A 15,227-nucleotide genomic window follows, 5' to 3' on the forward strand; every position below is an offset into this window, starting at 1 on the left:
GATACAAGAAGGGACTCTGCACAAGCAGCAGGTCACTGAGGCCTCCTGCTTGCCTCAGTGTTAACGCATCCAGAATGCTTGCAAGAGTCCTAGGGAAGCAATACCCGGACAGTAAATGCTACACCCCTTGAAAGGGCACAGTGTGTACTTTCCCCCAAGCTGGCTTCAGTCTGACGGCTTGTGCAGAAGGGATATGGTGTCATGGCCTCACACTCTTCCCTTTGGGGAAGCTGGAAGTGTTGTGCACTCCCACCTAATCTGCATGCAGTGAGACGGCAGTTTACACCAGGTGTGCAAGTCAGGGGACAGCTCCTGTACGGGTCAGCCACAGTCTGGCCCTTACTTTCTTTGGGTTCAGTCCTTGCTCAGTTCTTGCTCAGTCCAAACTCCCAGTGATTGGCCCAGTCTGTTTGGATTGTCTCTGCAGCTAATTTTGTTTTTCACAGAAATGGTTGCACATTGCTAAAAGAGACTAGTTTGGTATATAATAGCTTGCTAAAAATGGTGAATGATGTTCCATGTAATTAATTAACTATATATATTTTATATAAAATATCCAGATTGTTGTTAAATTTGTCATTACATATTTTGCAATGCAATGATCTATTGCATCACTTTCAATATATTATTATATATTTAGCTATACTGGGCCTGATTCTGATTTTGCTTTTGCTCATTTTCAATCTCTTTTACTTCATTGATTTCAATAGTGTTCCTCTTCATTTACTCTGGAGTAAATGAGATCAAAAGCAGACCCAGTGAGTTTAATTTAATGTATTTTAAATCTGAAAATTGATCAGTAGTGTAATATATTAATCATGGGGGAGATTTCCAACCACATCTAAATTGTATAGGAGCACAAGTCCCAGTGCTTTGAAAATTACTGCCAATAAATTACAAGTTTTCCTATATGTATAGGGTCAAATTCTGGTTTGTGCAGAGAACATACAATACATGTGCTCAAACAGCCCAGGCACATATACACGCTATTCTCTTTTCTTATGCCTCTCTATTCCCTTTGGAAATAGGGCTTTCACTGCTACCTTCCATCTTTGCTCCTCTCCTGCTGCAGTCTTAGCTTATTAAAGAGAGTTAATAGATTCTGTATTTTGCCCAGCTTCCCCATGCATTGTATTAGTGCTAAGAACAGGAATAATTAGTGCAGCTGGCTAGGTAGAGTTTATTGCTCAGTCCAGGCTGTTTCATATGTGTTGTTTACAGGACTGTGGTTGCCGCCTGCAATATACATATATACATTGCTAGCAAGAATTTGGCCCAGTCTGTGTATTTCCATGCGAATGACCATATTGACCTTTTGCCAAAAAATCTATTTAGTGTGAACATGAACTGCAGTTTGTGACGTATTCTGAGAACAGCCCAGTTACAATGGAAATGTAAATCTATATGCAGTAAATGCCGGCCAGGTAGAGCTGGCTGGAGAAACTTGACTGGAACCGTATTCTGTGGGAATATGTGATTTGCTCAAAATTGAAATACTTCCTGAAATCAGGTTAATTTTGCTTGAAATTTGTTTAGAAAAAACAGTTCTAACAGTATTGAATTGTCCCAGTTTGATATTTTTGGAATGAAACTTTTCAATTTTTAGTTTTGAAACAACTTTTTGTTTTTTATTTTTATTTTATTTTAACATCATATATTATAATATAATGCAACATTAAAAAGTCAAAATTCAAACAAAAACATTTTGGTTTTTTTGTTGTAATGAATTGTTTCAAATGATCAGGAACAAAATTTTGGGGAGGCTTTTGCTTTGTGGAGAATTTGGAAATTTTCAGGTTTCATTCCAGTTTGAAACAAAACCAAATGTCAAAATCTCAAAGTCCTTTGTGAAATGGAACTTTCATCCCCTGCACAGTGCTATTGCTCAGTAAAATTATTTTGAAACAATGTTTTATAACTACTGAGACTGTGATCCCTTAGAATCCTTGCTATAGTGCAGGAGTAGGCAACCTGTTGCACGCGTGCCATGTTCGGCAAGCGAGCTGATTTTCAGTGGCACTCACACTGTGGGGTCCTGGCCACTGGTCTGGGGGATCTGCATTTTAATTTAATTTTAAATGAAGCTTCTTAAACATTTTTAAAACCTTATTTATTTTACATATAACAATAGTTTAGTTATATATTATAGACTTATAGAACGAGACCTTCTAAAACATTAAAATGTATTACCAGCACCTAAACCTTAAATTAGAGTGAATAAATGAAGACTTGGCACACCACTTCTGAAAGGTTGCCGACCCCTGCATAGTGTGTAATACATTCCCAAGATGTCACAGTGTTTCACATGTTGTAGTTTATCATTACAAGGAAAAAGAAAAAAAAGGAAAAGCCTGTTGAAATATTTCAAATGTGTTTATACTCTTCCATTTCAAGCCTGGAGCATTTGATCATGAATTAAGTATAAATCACATAGCATGACAGTGATCCTAGCATTACATTCTTATAGGATATCACAGGCCTTGCCACTCTGTAATGAATGGAGGTTTTGCCTGCCTTTGCTATGATAATAAATAACAGTCTCATGCTAGCTGTTGCAACCTTTGTGAAAAGCACAGAATGGCCATTCTACAGTGGTCTTAGCCCAAGTAAAAGGCTATCATAGACAAACAGCTCTCTTGGGTCCCAGGAAATCAATGTCAGTCACACATCTGGACAAATCCAATCCAAGGCATATTTTTTTCAAAATCTTCCTGTTCCGAGACTACTGCATGGTAGTAACTCTGTAATAAGCCTGACCCAGCAACTGCATTATCTTGGACTCTAACATTCCCACAGAGCAGTTAATGCTGTGGTGAGCAGCTAGCTTATTCTGATGAGCCATGTACCTTCCTGAACTAGAGATCCCTGACCACACAGAAGGATCAAAAGGATCTTATGCGGACCAGGAGAAGGATCTAGAGAAACAGTTGGAATTTAGGCAAAACACACCTTGTTCTATCAAAATTGAACCAGTTATTCAAATAACTCAATATCTTTGCCCACCATGGGATTACTGCGGTAATGTGGCCCTGGGGTTGCAAGATCCAAAGAAACTGCTCACCAGTCTTGAACTTACCAGTAAACTGCTCTTTGGGACTTTTTGTCCAACACACTGTGGATTTTTACAAGGTGTTTTTAAACCACTGGAGGAGAAATATCCTATGTGATTAGTCCTCAACTGGAGTATTGTGTTCAGTTCTGGGCACCACATTTCAGGAACAATGTGACAAACTGGAGAAAGTCCAGAGAAGAGCAACAAAAATGATTAAAGGTCTAGAAAACATGACTTATCAGAGAAGATTGAAAAAAATGGGTTTGTTTAGTCTGGAAAAGAGAAGACTGAGAGGGGACATGATAACAGTTTTCAAGTACATAAAAGGTTGTTACAAGGAGGAGTGAGAAAATTTGTTCTTCTTAACCTCTGAGGATAGGACAAGAAGCAATGGGCTTAAATTGCAGCAAGGGAGGTTTAAGTTGGACATTAGGAAAAACTTCCTAACTGTCAGGGTGGTTACGCACTGGAATTAATTGCCTAAGGAGGTTGTGGAATCTCCATCATTGGAGATTTTAAAAGAAGGCTAGACAAACACCTGTCAGAGATGGTCTAGATAATACTTAGTCCTGCCATGAGCACAGGGGACAGGACTAGATGACCTCTCGAGGTCCCTTTCAGTCCTATGATCCTATGATTATATGACACGGTGAGCTCAATTCAGTTGCAGATGAACAGTTGTCCCAATTTACACCCCCCCACACACACGAACACACTATATTAGCCCTCTTGCAATCTCAGCAAAGATTGCTCTACTCTTTTCCCCCAGAAGTCACCCCAAAGCAGGATTAAGGTGCATTAGCAGGGCAATGTGGGAAAATGTACACTGCACTTACTGCCTTTGCTGTATTCGCTGGTTTAGAAATCGTGGATTTCAGTCTCTAGTGATGTTATGTTGGCAGCTTTCACAAGCACTCCATTATTCTTTCATCTGACTTATTTATATACTTTATATATTGTGCCCATCACAATGACATCCAGGAACATGTTTAGAAACTATTTTTACAGATTTTTTATCTGAAGTTTTTCACCCTTCCTTCCCTTCCCCACCACCATCCGATATGTCTTTATTTATGTATTTATCATAGGAAAGCTATATCAGATGCATTTTGTTCTGAAGATGCTGAGATTTTTGTCCTGCGAGTGACTTACTCAGTCACACTGCTTTTCCCAGTCTAAGGGTGCCACCTTCATGAGTCAGGGATACCCCACATCACAGTAAAAGGGAGGGGGAAAGTTTTCAGACCAATAACAAAAAGAATACAACTGTACACACCCATCATACACAAGCACACCACACACATACCAGGAGGGATTTGTGTTTCCTACCCTGTGCATCTCTACCACTCAGTAGTTATCAAAGCCTTTAAATCCCAGTGAATACCAGCCCAGCTAGCTCCCATTGCTCACAGTTTGTTCCAGGATCAATGACAGCTTAAGTCTTGGAGATGAAAGAAGACCTTTTTTATAGTCTTTTACAGCAGTGACTCTCAACCTTTCCAGACTATTGTACTTATTTCAGGAGTCTGATTTGTCTTGCATATCCCAAGTTTCACCTCTCTTACAAGCGATTTGCTTACAAAATCAGACATAAAAATATAAAAGTGCCACAGCATACTATTACTGAACAATGGCTTACTTTCTCATTTTTACCATATAATTATAAAATAAATCAATTGGATATAAATATTGTACTTACATTTCTGTGTATTGTATATAGAGCAATATAAACAAGTCATTGTATGAAATTTTAATTTGTACTGATTTCGCTAGTGCTTTTGATGCAGCCTGTTGTAAAACTAGGCAAATATCTAGATGAGTTGGTGTATCCCTTGGAAGACTTCTACATACCCCAGGGGTGAGTGTATCTCTGGTTGACAACCATTGTTCTATAGTACAAGAGAGCAGCCTTAATGCAGCCCTTTATTTCCAAGTTGGCTTCTCCTTCATTTTAGTTTGCTTTACCTGCTCTTGTTATCCTGTGACGTTGCACTCCATATGTTTTATGGAAATATGCTAATGAGTGTGAATATAGTGTAACTGAAATATGCTTCATACAAAAGGTGTCTTGTAAGGTATAATGACAAAGCTTATAATCTCCTGAGTGTGTTCAACCTATTTGTATGAATGTATCATTCTTGTATCTGGAGCTAGAAATTTGAAGTATTTCTTTGAAGTCCTACTGTAATTATGCAAAGTGTGGGCCATTAATAGTGGTTTGGAATCTTGATGGCTCCCATTGACTAGGATGATCGGTTGTGAATGAGTTTATTCACCTGCAAGCCTTCCTGTGTATGTGAATGGAGGTCTTATAGTGACATGTGACCATGTCACATGATACTGGAACCCATCTTAAATCTAGTGTTTTTCCATTTAGAAGGAGGGATGGGAACCCAGAGAGACTAAAGATTCCCACCTTGGGCCAAAGCTATAAAAGGGGATGGAACAGAACAAAGGGGGCTGCCAGTCATGAGAAATCTCCTAGTTACCACTTGAACTGGAACTAAAAAGGATTATACCAGGAGAAAGGATTGGGTCCAGACTTGGAAGGAGTCTAGTCTGTGAAATAAGCTTATTGGAACATCTCTGAGGGTGACTTTTACCTGTATTCAGTTTCTTAATGTATTGGGCTTAGACTTGCCTGTTTTGTTTTATTTTGCTTGGTAACTTACTTTGTTCTGTCTGTTATTACTTGAAACAACTTAAATCCTACTTTTTATATTTAATAAAATCACTTTTGTTTATTTATTAACCCAGAGTAAGTGATCATACCTGGGGGAGAAAACAGCTGTGCATATCTTTCTACCAGTGTTACAGACAATTTATGAGTTTACTCCGTATAAGCTTTATACAGAGTAAAACAGATTTATTTGGGGTTTGGATCCCATTGGGAGCTGAGTGTCTGGATGCTGGAGACAGGAGTACTTGCTGAGCTGTTTTCAGTTAAGTCTGAAGCTTTGGGGACATGGTTCAGACCCTGGGTCTGTGTTGCAGCGAGCTAGCATGTCTGGCTCAACAAGACAGGGATCTGGAGTCCCAGTCCATCAAAGAAAATGGACTCAGAGATAGTTTCAGCATATCAGGTGACAGTCCCAACGGGGTCTCTGTGACCAAGCCCATCACACATCCCGTAATATTTTTGGCCTCCAGCCTATGGTAGCTGATTCTTACGAGCAGAAGAGTAATTTCACACACTGTCTTGACACAAATAGTCTACAGGACAGCTATATAAAGGAAGCCAAGCTCTCTGGTCAGCTACACAGTCAGTCAGCCAAGCTCATTTAGGCTTCAGTAGTTTAAGCATTCAAGATAGCAGGCAGGAGAGGCAGGAAGAAGTTAAAAGATAAGAGGGAGTTTGAGTAGTAACCAAGTTATAAATTAAATGTTGGCAAATAGTAAGTTATATTTTAAATATTTATTGAATAAAACTTATTTTCTAATGTTGCTTTCCTAAGTAAAACAAGCATTTTCCCTTCAGCTTACTGAGAAGACATGTTTCCTTCTTTCAGCTCGTGGCACTAGGCAACTAAAGTCCATCACTGCACATATACACATTCCAGACAGAATACAGACATGATTTCTTAATCAAAAGGCATGGTTTGTTATTGTAAACTGTGATAACCCAGCAATGAAGGCTTATTTTCACATTGTACTTGGCTGAAGGAGGGAGACTGCATCATTGCTGGGCTGCTCTGAATGTATAAAAGGATTTCATAGACACAAAAGAGATATAGAACAAAATGAAGGAGAAGTTTGTGATGTTCAAAGCTGAAGTGTTGGATATATCGGAAAAAATAATTAACTTCCCCCTTTTAAGCAACAGAAGCCTGTGGCAATTAAGGAGAATGAGGAAAGGGTGCTCCAAGAGCACTTTATAAATAATACCCTGCTACAGAAGTGGTTAAGTAATGACTAAGAAGTGAGTCCGTCATAATTTTTTCCCTTTCTAATCTGTATTTTTTTTTATGAAGGGAAATTTTTAGTTCAGGTAATTTTGAAATTCTTACAATTCCCCATCTTTCTCCCTACCTCACGGAGAATTTTAGGCTGAAGCCTGCTAAATGCCACTGTAATGGATAAAGTGACATTGCATTCGGCACCTTTCACGCACATGGGTGGAACAATCAAAGGAGAACTTTCCAAGTTCTCTCTCAGTTCATTTTCCTCTGTTCTGAGGGGGTGGGAAAAGCAGGGTTTGCTGGTGTCATTTTGATGGGATTACTTTAAACAAATCATAAATATTCCTGGGAACAGAAATTTGTCATATTGAACGTAGGGTTTATAAATATGCTGCATAATAGCAGCACAACCCATCAAGAAAAATGTAGGACCCCACTGCATCATGTTTATGGGGTCCCCATATCCTCCTATTTCACTGTATTTACACAGATGTTACAGATTTTTGGGAGGGCCCCAGTACAATTGTGCCCCAACTCCCCTGCTTTCATCAGTCCACAGGAAAGTACAGTCTAATGGTTAAGCTGTTAGCCTGGGACTCTAGAGAGCTGTGTTTGTTTCTCTGCTCTGCCACAAACTTTCTGTGTGTGCTCCTGGGCAAGTCACTTAGGCCCTGAGTCTCAAAGGTATTTAGGCCTTAGTCTCTCTGTGCCTCAGTTCCCCATCTGTTAAATGGGGATAATTGCACTGCCTGCCTCACAGGGTGTTGTGAAGATGAATACATTAAAGATTATAAGGTACATTACAGTACATTGAAGATTGCCATATAAAGACCTAAAATAGATATATAATTCAGTATGAATGTCACACGCTGTCACGTATTGCATGTGCTGGTCAGTTATGAATATGTTGGCCTCCAGAGAGACACTAGTCAACATCATATCAATGCTTTAGATTTACTGCCTGATTTATGTGCTGATTATTTTTTAAATCTTCTGTGAAGTATTTTTTTTTACATAACTTGTACCCTCTTTTCTTTAGCTGACCAGCTTTGCTAAATTACAAAGACAGAACAGAAAGCTATAAAACACTGATCAGACCTGAATAATGAACTGAGAAATATGTATGGCGAATGAAAATGAAGGAGTTCATGGATGGTTAGTACTATATTTAAGAATTTTTCAACTTGTCTCTTTAAAAAAACCCACTAAGCATCAGTTTCTCCAGGCAGCCCCGACACCCACTTCTGATATTTTCAGTCAAAATGGCCTTTGTTTTATATTGAGGGAACACCAGAAAAGAAAGAATAAAAGTAAAGTCTTTGTGAGACAGAGAGAGAGAGAGAGTGTGTGTGTGTGTGTGTGTGTGTGTGTGTGTGTGTGTGTGTGTGTCTTCTCTCATAGTCTGTACTGAAATCTCACATGAAAATGGCAGTTCTGCACACAAGGTTAGAAAGAGTGCTTGGAAAAATCAAAGGTGCAGTACATGGAACACAAAAAGTACCACACAACATATACCACACTGTTACCTGGTCAAAACCCACAACTCTCTGTAGTCAAATTGCCTTCATGTTGATAGTTACAGTTATCAAAAGCCAGTGGGTAAACCTTATATCACTTCCAGAACTTACCGAAGCCTGGCCCTAAGGCAGAATGTCCAAGGGTGTTACCTCTGCCACCAGGCCTGAAGAGCTTTCTCCTAGAACCTGACAACAAGGTCACCTCAGACAATCTCAAATGCCTCTGGCTGTGTTTATCTCCACTTTCTGTTGTTTGGGACAGCTCAGGGGAGCATACAAGACAGCTACACTAGCCACAGTGCATGTGCCTGGCAGCCTAATCTTTCTCCTTTCAGGCAAAGGAGCTCATTTTTCACCGACCCCTTTCATCTTGGTAATTTACACTGTAAATTGACCCGCTGTCATTTATTCACTTTAACTGACTGATTTGTCCCTAATTCCTGGATGTCAGGGCTCCATCCTGCAAAGTGCTGAGCACCTCCTGTAAGGTGCTGAGTGCTCTGAACTCTAAGCAGAGTCAGTGGAAGCTGAGGATGCTCAACCTCTTGTCGGAGGCACTCAGCCCCTCACTGGGTCAGGTTCAAACTGGCACCTTCTCTTCTAAAGGGCAGCTACATGGCAGTTTGATTACACCATTAGTGCTACAGTACTTTTGAGGTAGGCTGGTACAGATTATTCAGCAACAGTATAATAGTTCCCTTCCCTCCCTAGAGATCAAGCATTTTATCCCTGCACTCCGTTGCTACTGGCAATTGTAGTCTTGACGATAAATCCAAATTTGGGTTTCCCAAATGACAGGCCAGAAGCACCAAGCTACACGGTTGGCTCATATTCACTTTCATTATATTAAAATCTCAACAGATTAGTCACAGGCTCTGCATTTCACTAGTTCATTTCATCATGATTTCCACTGCACATTTCAGCCATTAACCAGCCGTATCAGCTTTAATATGCTGTTTTTCAAAGTTGGCTTTGTTTCCAAGTATTCAGCTCTGAAACCTGTAGAATGGAGGACTGAATCCCAGCTCCTTCCACTAAGGGCAGGTATAACTAAATATTTTACTAGCCAATAAAAATTATTAGGAGAGCTGCAGGTCAACATCATGTTCATATCAGAAAACAAACAGGGGAAAACAGTCCACCAGACTGCTGTGCTAGAATAACATTTATTTTCTTGATGTGTCTTTTAGGTGGACCTTCTAACATGTGACAGTCAGATATCTTTTATTCACATAGGCCTTGATCCAACACCTCATAACACTACCAAAGACAATGCACGTCTTCCCTTGATTTCAATGGGTATTGGACCCCATATGAAATTCCAGGGTCAAGTCTAATCTGCAAAGTAATTCCTCCTTCTATGCATTTGGGTAGAAGTTTCCTGAAGGAAGACAAGTCTTTAGTTGTTGTCTGGAGCACTGAGATATGTATTTATGGCACAATGAGGAGGTTATTATTTATTATTGATCTGAGTTTGTAAGTTTTAACTTGTGTAAAAGAACAGTCCAGGACTGGGTGCCTGTTGAATAAGAAGAATGATAGCCATTATACATTGAAGTAAATACAATAAATAAAGACTAGTTAGAAATATTATTCTAAGTCTTCAGTCCTGAGCAGGGTGCAGAAAGAGTTTCTCTCTAATACAGCCCAGCATGCCTGGTGCTGTACATTCCAAACATCTATCAAAATGAACAGAAATTCACTGAGGGCAGGGGCGGCTGTAGACATTTTGCCGCACCAAGCACGGCGGCATGCACAGGGGGTGCTGGTCCCGTGGCTTCAGTGGACCTCCTGCAGCCTCCACCGAAGCCACAGGACCAGCGGACTCTCCGCAGTCATGCCTGTGGGAGGTCCACCAGAGCTCTGCCTGCCGCTCTCCCGGCAGAGCGCCCTCTGCAGCATGCCGCCCCAAGCATGAGCTTGGCATGCTGGAGCCTGGAGCCGCCTCTGACTGTGGGGTCAGCTGCTGAAACATGGGTTCTGATTCTCCTTTACACAACTGTGGCAGCATGAAAGGTCTTAAAGATGGGTTTAAATTCAGTAATTTAGTAATAAGAGCTTTAGTGCAAATGAGGAACAGTCCCATGATATTCTGGATGCAAGAATGAGGTTATTCTGAAACAAGAAAAGACAAGAAATGGCCATTTAAAATCCATTCCAACCCCACCCCTTCCCATAGTATAAATGCATATTGTTTACTTAAAAATATACCCACTTCCTCCCAAAAGGAGCAGGGGAGCTCCAGGCATCAGCACAGCAAGCACGTTCCTGGGGCAGCAAGCTGGGGGGGGGGAAAGGGGGCGGTGTGTCGGTTGTTATGAGGGCAGGAGTCAGGCAGCCTTCAGCGCGTTTCTGCGGGAGGTCCGCCAGTCCCATGACTTCGGCGACAATTTGGTGGTGGGTACGCCGAAGGCGCAGGACCGGCAGATCACCCACAGAACCGCCGCCGAATCCGCGTTACTGGCAGACCTCCTGCAGAAACGCCACCAAAGCTGCCTGACTACCGTGCTTAGGGCGGCAAAAAACATAGAGCCACCCCTGAAAAGGAGGACATCCTCAGATTTTTTTAATCTTCTTACATATACCATAGCACTGTAACCTTTGTCTTTCTTTATCTCTTCCCTTCTCTACTGCTTTTTACCTCTTTACATTTAAATCATACCTAAAACTAGGGCCTAGGGCACCAAATATTTATTCCTAGGAAGCACCATTTTTATCAGTAAGGGCCTGATCCAAATTTCATTGAAGTCAGTGAAAAAGTGGTCACTGATTTCAACGGGCTTTGGATCAGGCCTTGAGTTTGCAGAATCTGGCCCTTAGGTTGTAAGTTCTTCAGAGCAAGAACCATGTCTTCTTATGTTTACTATAAAACACCTACTCACTTATTATTATTATTAAAAATAATAATATATAATGCTAATATGTAATATGTAAAATGGCGTTCATCAACTTATGAATTAATATGTTAAACGTTTTCTCTTGGGGGTCCTCAAATCAGCAGTATGGAGAATCTGGGTAAGTAAAGATAAACACCCAGTAGTAATGCTTTATAGAATCAGACCCTATGTGAGAAATAACACATGAAGGGCTGTCAATAAATAATAGGTGAGTCTGGGGTATGTGAGGAAGAGAGTTAACATTATAAGTGATCATGAGTAGCATTATTGTTACATGAGTGCTCACATGCAAACAGGTTTTTCGTGCTAAACACTAGCTATCTATCAATCTATCTGTTTAGCACAAAAAAGTTATATGTTGAATTATTCAATTTTTAGTGCACTTTAAATTTCTTTCCTTTTTTGCTTTTGCAGCAACCTAAAGTGTGCTAGGTCTTTACTATGCAAATAAGAAGGAATGGTCCTAACCTCAGAGAATATACAGTCCACAAACTAATGGAAAAACTTACCTTGAATAATCCCAATCATAAAAGTAAAATCATGTCAAATTTTTCTAATCTTATCTCTTGTTTAGTCTGTGACTGTTTTTGCCAGAGAGGAGGTTACTAAATGGTCTATGCCACTTATTTTAATCTATGAATGCCAAATTAATGTGCTAAAACAGATGTAATGTATCATTCTAATGGCACTTTGTCACACACTTACCTACTATGCGAGAAATGAATAAAATACATTGAATGTTCATTTTTCCCAGGCATTAGTTTCTATTATAGCTCCATGTGCAGATGGGGGAACTAACAAATTATGTCAAACAGCCTTATGAAGACATTCTATATAATCAGATATTCCCACACAAGCTGTTCCATCCTGTCAAGAATATCTCAGAAGAGGGAACAAAGTGAAAATTAATATTTATTTCCTGAGTTTGCTTCACACACTAAAGAAAATAAATGTTGCAGGGGACAGGGATGAAGGGGTTTTAATCAGAAGCAAATGTGTTAGGAAGAAGCTAACTAAAAATCAACAATGGAAGGTTTTATTTTCTCTTAGTTCATCAGTGTGGGAAAACCAGAGAACACCCCGAGCTGCAAAGTCTAGGTCTGCATTAGAATTTTCTCAAAGTTCAGGGATATTCGGATCAGCAGTTTAGATTCAGTCCATCACAGAAATAGGGGCTAGTTGAAAAGTCTGGATTTTGAATGCAATTAGAGTGAGCAGAGATAATACATTTCAAGGAATATTTGGATCCATGCTTCTCTAGTTAGAAAGTAATCATTTGTTAACATGCATCAATAAGGATATACAGATTGAGTGACAGATTATGCCTAGTCCTTGCATGGGTCCATGAAATGGGAGTATGCAAAGGAGCCTACACAAGGTCCAGGGGACAATCACTCTCTATGTTTGGGGAAGCTTAGGGACTGATCTCTCGAAGCATCACTGAGATGCCAGACAGTCTACGGGAACAGGGAGTAGGTGGGTCCATGGCTAGCCTGCACCCTAATAGGCCCAATTGTGGAATGGTGTGATTTATACACTTCCCTAGCATGCCTGAGAGTTCCAAAAGGAATTCCACATCTTCTCAGATCTCACCCGGGATGGACAGGAGGTTCTCCATACTGCCTATATACCCATGGCTGTGCCTTCATGGTACAACGGGAACTTATTTGGGGATGAAACAGCCACTCTGAAGAAAGTAACTGTTGACCTGACACTCCATCCAACACTATAAGGTTTGGTATCAGAGGGATAGCCATGTTAGTTAGACATGAATCTGACGAAGTGGGTATTCACCCACGAAAGCTCATGCTCCAATACGTCTGTTAGTCTATAAGGTGCCACAGGACTCTTTGCTGCTTTGTAAGGTTTGGAAAAGTTTTGGTAACTCTTTAGCCCCATTATATTCCGTGTTTGCCCCACTTGGCGCTGCCCAGTTCCAGCAGGAACTGGAAGCAGAAACACTGACATACTGTACTGTGGTAGCCTGTTTCTGAGATTCTTTTCCAGCACAACTTTGCAGATACAAGTGATTGAAATAGATCAGGGCTCTATCCTGCAAAGTGCTGAGTGCCCTCAACTCTCACTGACTTCAATAGATATTGAAAGAGCTCAGTGCCTCCATTGAATCATCAGATTGTAAAAGATAGAGACAAACACTGATACCCACTTTACTTGCCCCTCACAAAAATGCTCTCCCTCATCTATCACAATATTATTAGCAGAGTGAGACCTTATACAGTTTTTATTAAATAGGCTGCAGTACATTGTGAATTATTAATATAACTAATTGAAATTAAACTGCAGTTGCCAAAATAAATTAACCCCATACATTTTGTCATGCATTATCTTAGCTTTCTACTGTATTCTTTCGCTTCCTTGAAAATTGAAAATTTCATTAATTCATAATGACTCCCCCAGTCATTCATGTAATTTATCAGGATTTTGCTGCCTGTGGGTAGAATGTTTCAGTAGCCAGAATGCTACAGCAGTAGAAATCAAATATTTTTAAAAAGTTATTTCAAAAGAAATTGAAAAATCAAAATTGAGAGCATTGAAAGTGAGATTGGAAAAATACAATATTCTAACATACTCTTTTCCGGGGAGGTATTTCAATGGAAAATGATGATCTATTTTTCTATACCTCTGTAATTCAAAAGAGAAGACAGTTAATTGTTCAAATATCTGTTATAGATGAGATGGTCAGACAACAAACTACTTAAACATATTTTGGGCATTTCAAATGTTGGATTTGTACTTGATCCAAATAATCAGACAACATAAAATATAGAGATGGCCAAAAAAATGAAAATTTTCTATAAAAATTCAAAATCCAGAAAATGTTGACCAGCTCAAATAAAATGTATAATTCAGATGTAATTTAATGTAAAAACAACTTTTATTTAATTTTATGAGTCAATACTGTAGAATGGATTGAGTCTAAAGTAAGATGTGTATTTAAGATAATAATAGTAGCTAAAATCTTTCTTGGCACTTATGAAAATGGGATTAAGAAAACTTAAAAAAAATCCATGAGATGTAATTCATTAGTGCTAAATTATGACACTCGAAAAATTTCTAAAGAGGTGGAGCTTAAGTAAAACATTGCTTAATGTAGCTATTCAAGACAAGCAGTTCTATAGCCAATATTAAGCACTGTGTATGTTAAAATTGGTGAGATGGGATCTTCTTTCTTAATGTCATTCAACTTTTCTCAGAGGAACTGGAATACAGGATCAAAGTATAATCACATCTGTTGATTTGGTGGATGTCTCAGTACTTCTTGGAAATGGTTCTGCAGACTGTGGGCCAACTGATCAGATAGTTTATTTGGCCATTGCACCAAGTGATAAGGAGAAAAGGGGGGAGAAATGAGTTACATTTTCATGGTGAAGAAGTTCCCCAAAACAATATCTCAGAAGGTATATTTGTCATTTGAAATTATTTTTTATTATGGAAAAAGAGAGCATATTTGTACAAATATCAAATACTTAATATTTTATGTGCAATTGTGATACTATTACACTTTAAGTATTTTTAAAAAAAAGGTCAAAGAATATGTTATTTTTAAAAATCTTATTTCTGCTCTACTGAATTATATTATGTCACGATGATATGCAATCTCATTAAAATGTGTGTGATAGATAATATGATATGTAACCCAACATGATGAAGTACAGAAATAGCCTGCTCAGGGCTGACTGACTGACTGAGATGATCACAAATGGGAATAGAAATTGTGAATTAAAATGGTTGTTATTTCTACTGACTCCCTTCGGTTAGCCTATGTGTCACCTCCAAAGGATGTTTGGACTCCTCTGTCCTAGACAGTTGAAATTATGGAATCTGGCATCTTGTCACCAGA

Source organism: Gopherus evgoodei, chromosome 8 (genome assembly GCF_007399415.2).
Source record: "Gopherus evgoodei ecotype Sinaloan lineage chromosome 8, rGopEvg1_v1.p, whole genome shotgun sequence".
In the NCBI taxonomy this organism is placed as follows: domain Eukaryota; kingdom Metazoa; phylum Chordata; order Testudines; family Testudinidae; genus Gopherus; species Gopherus evgoodei.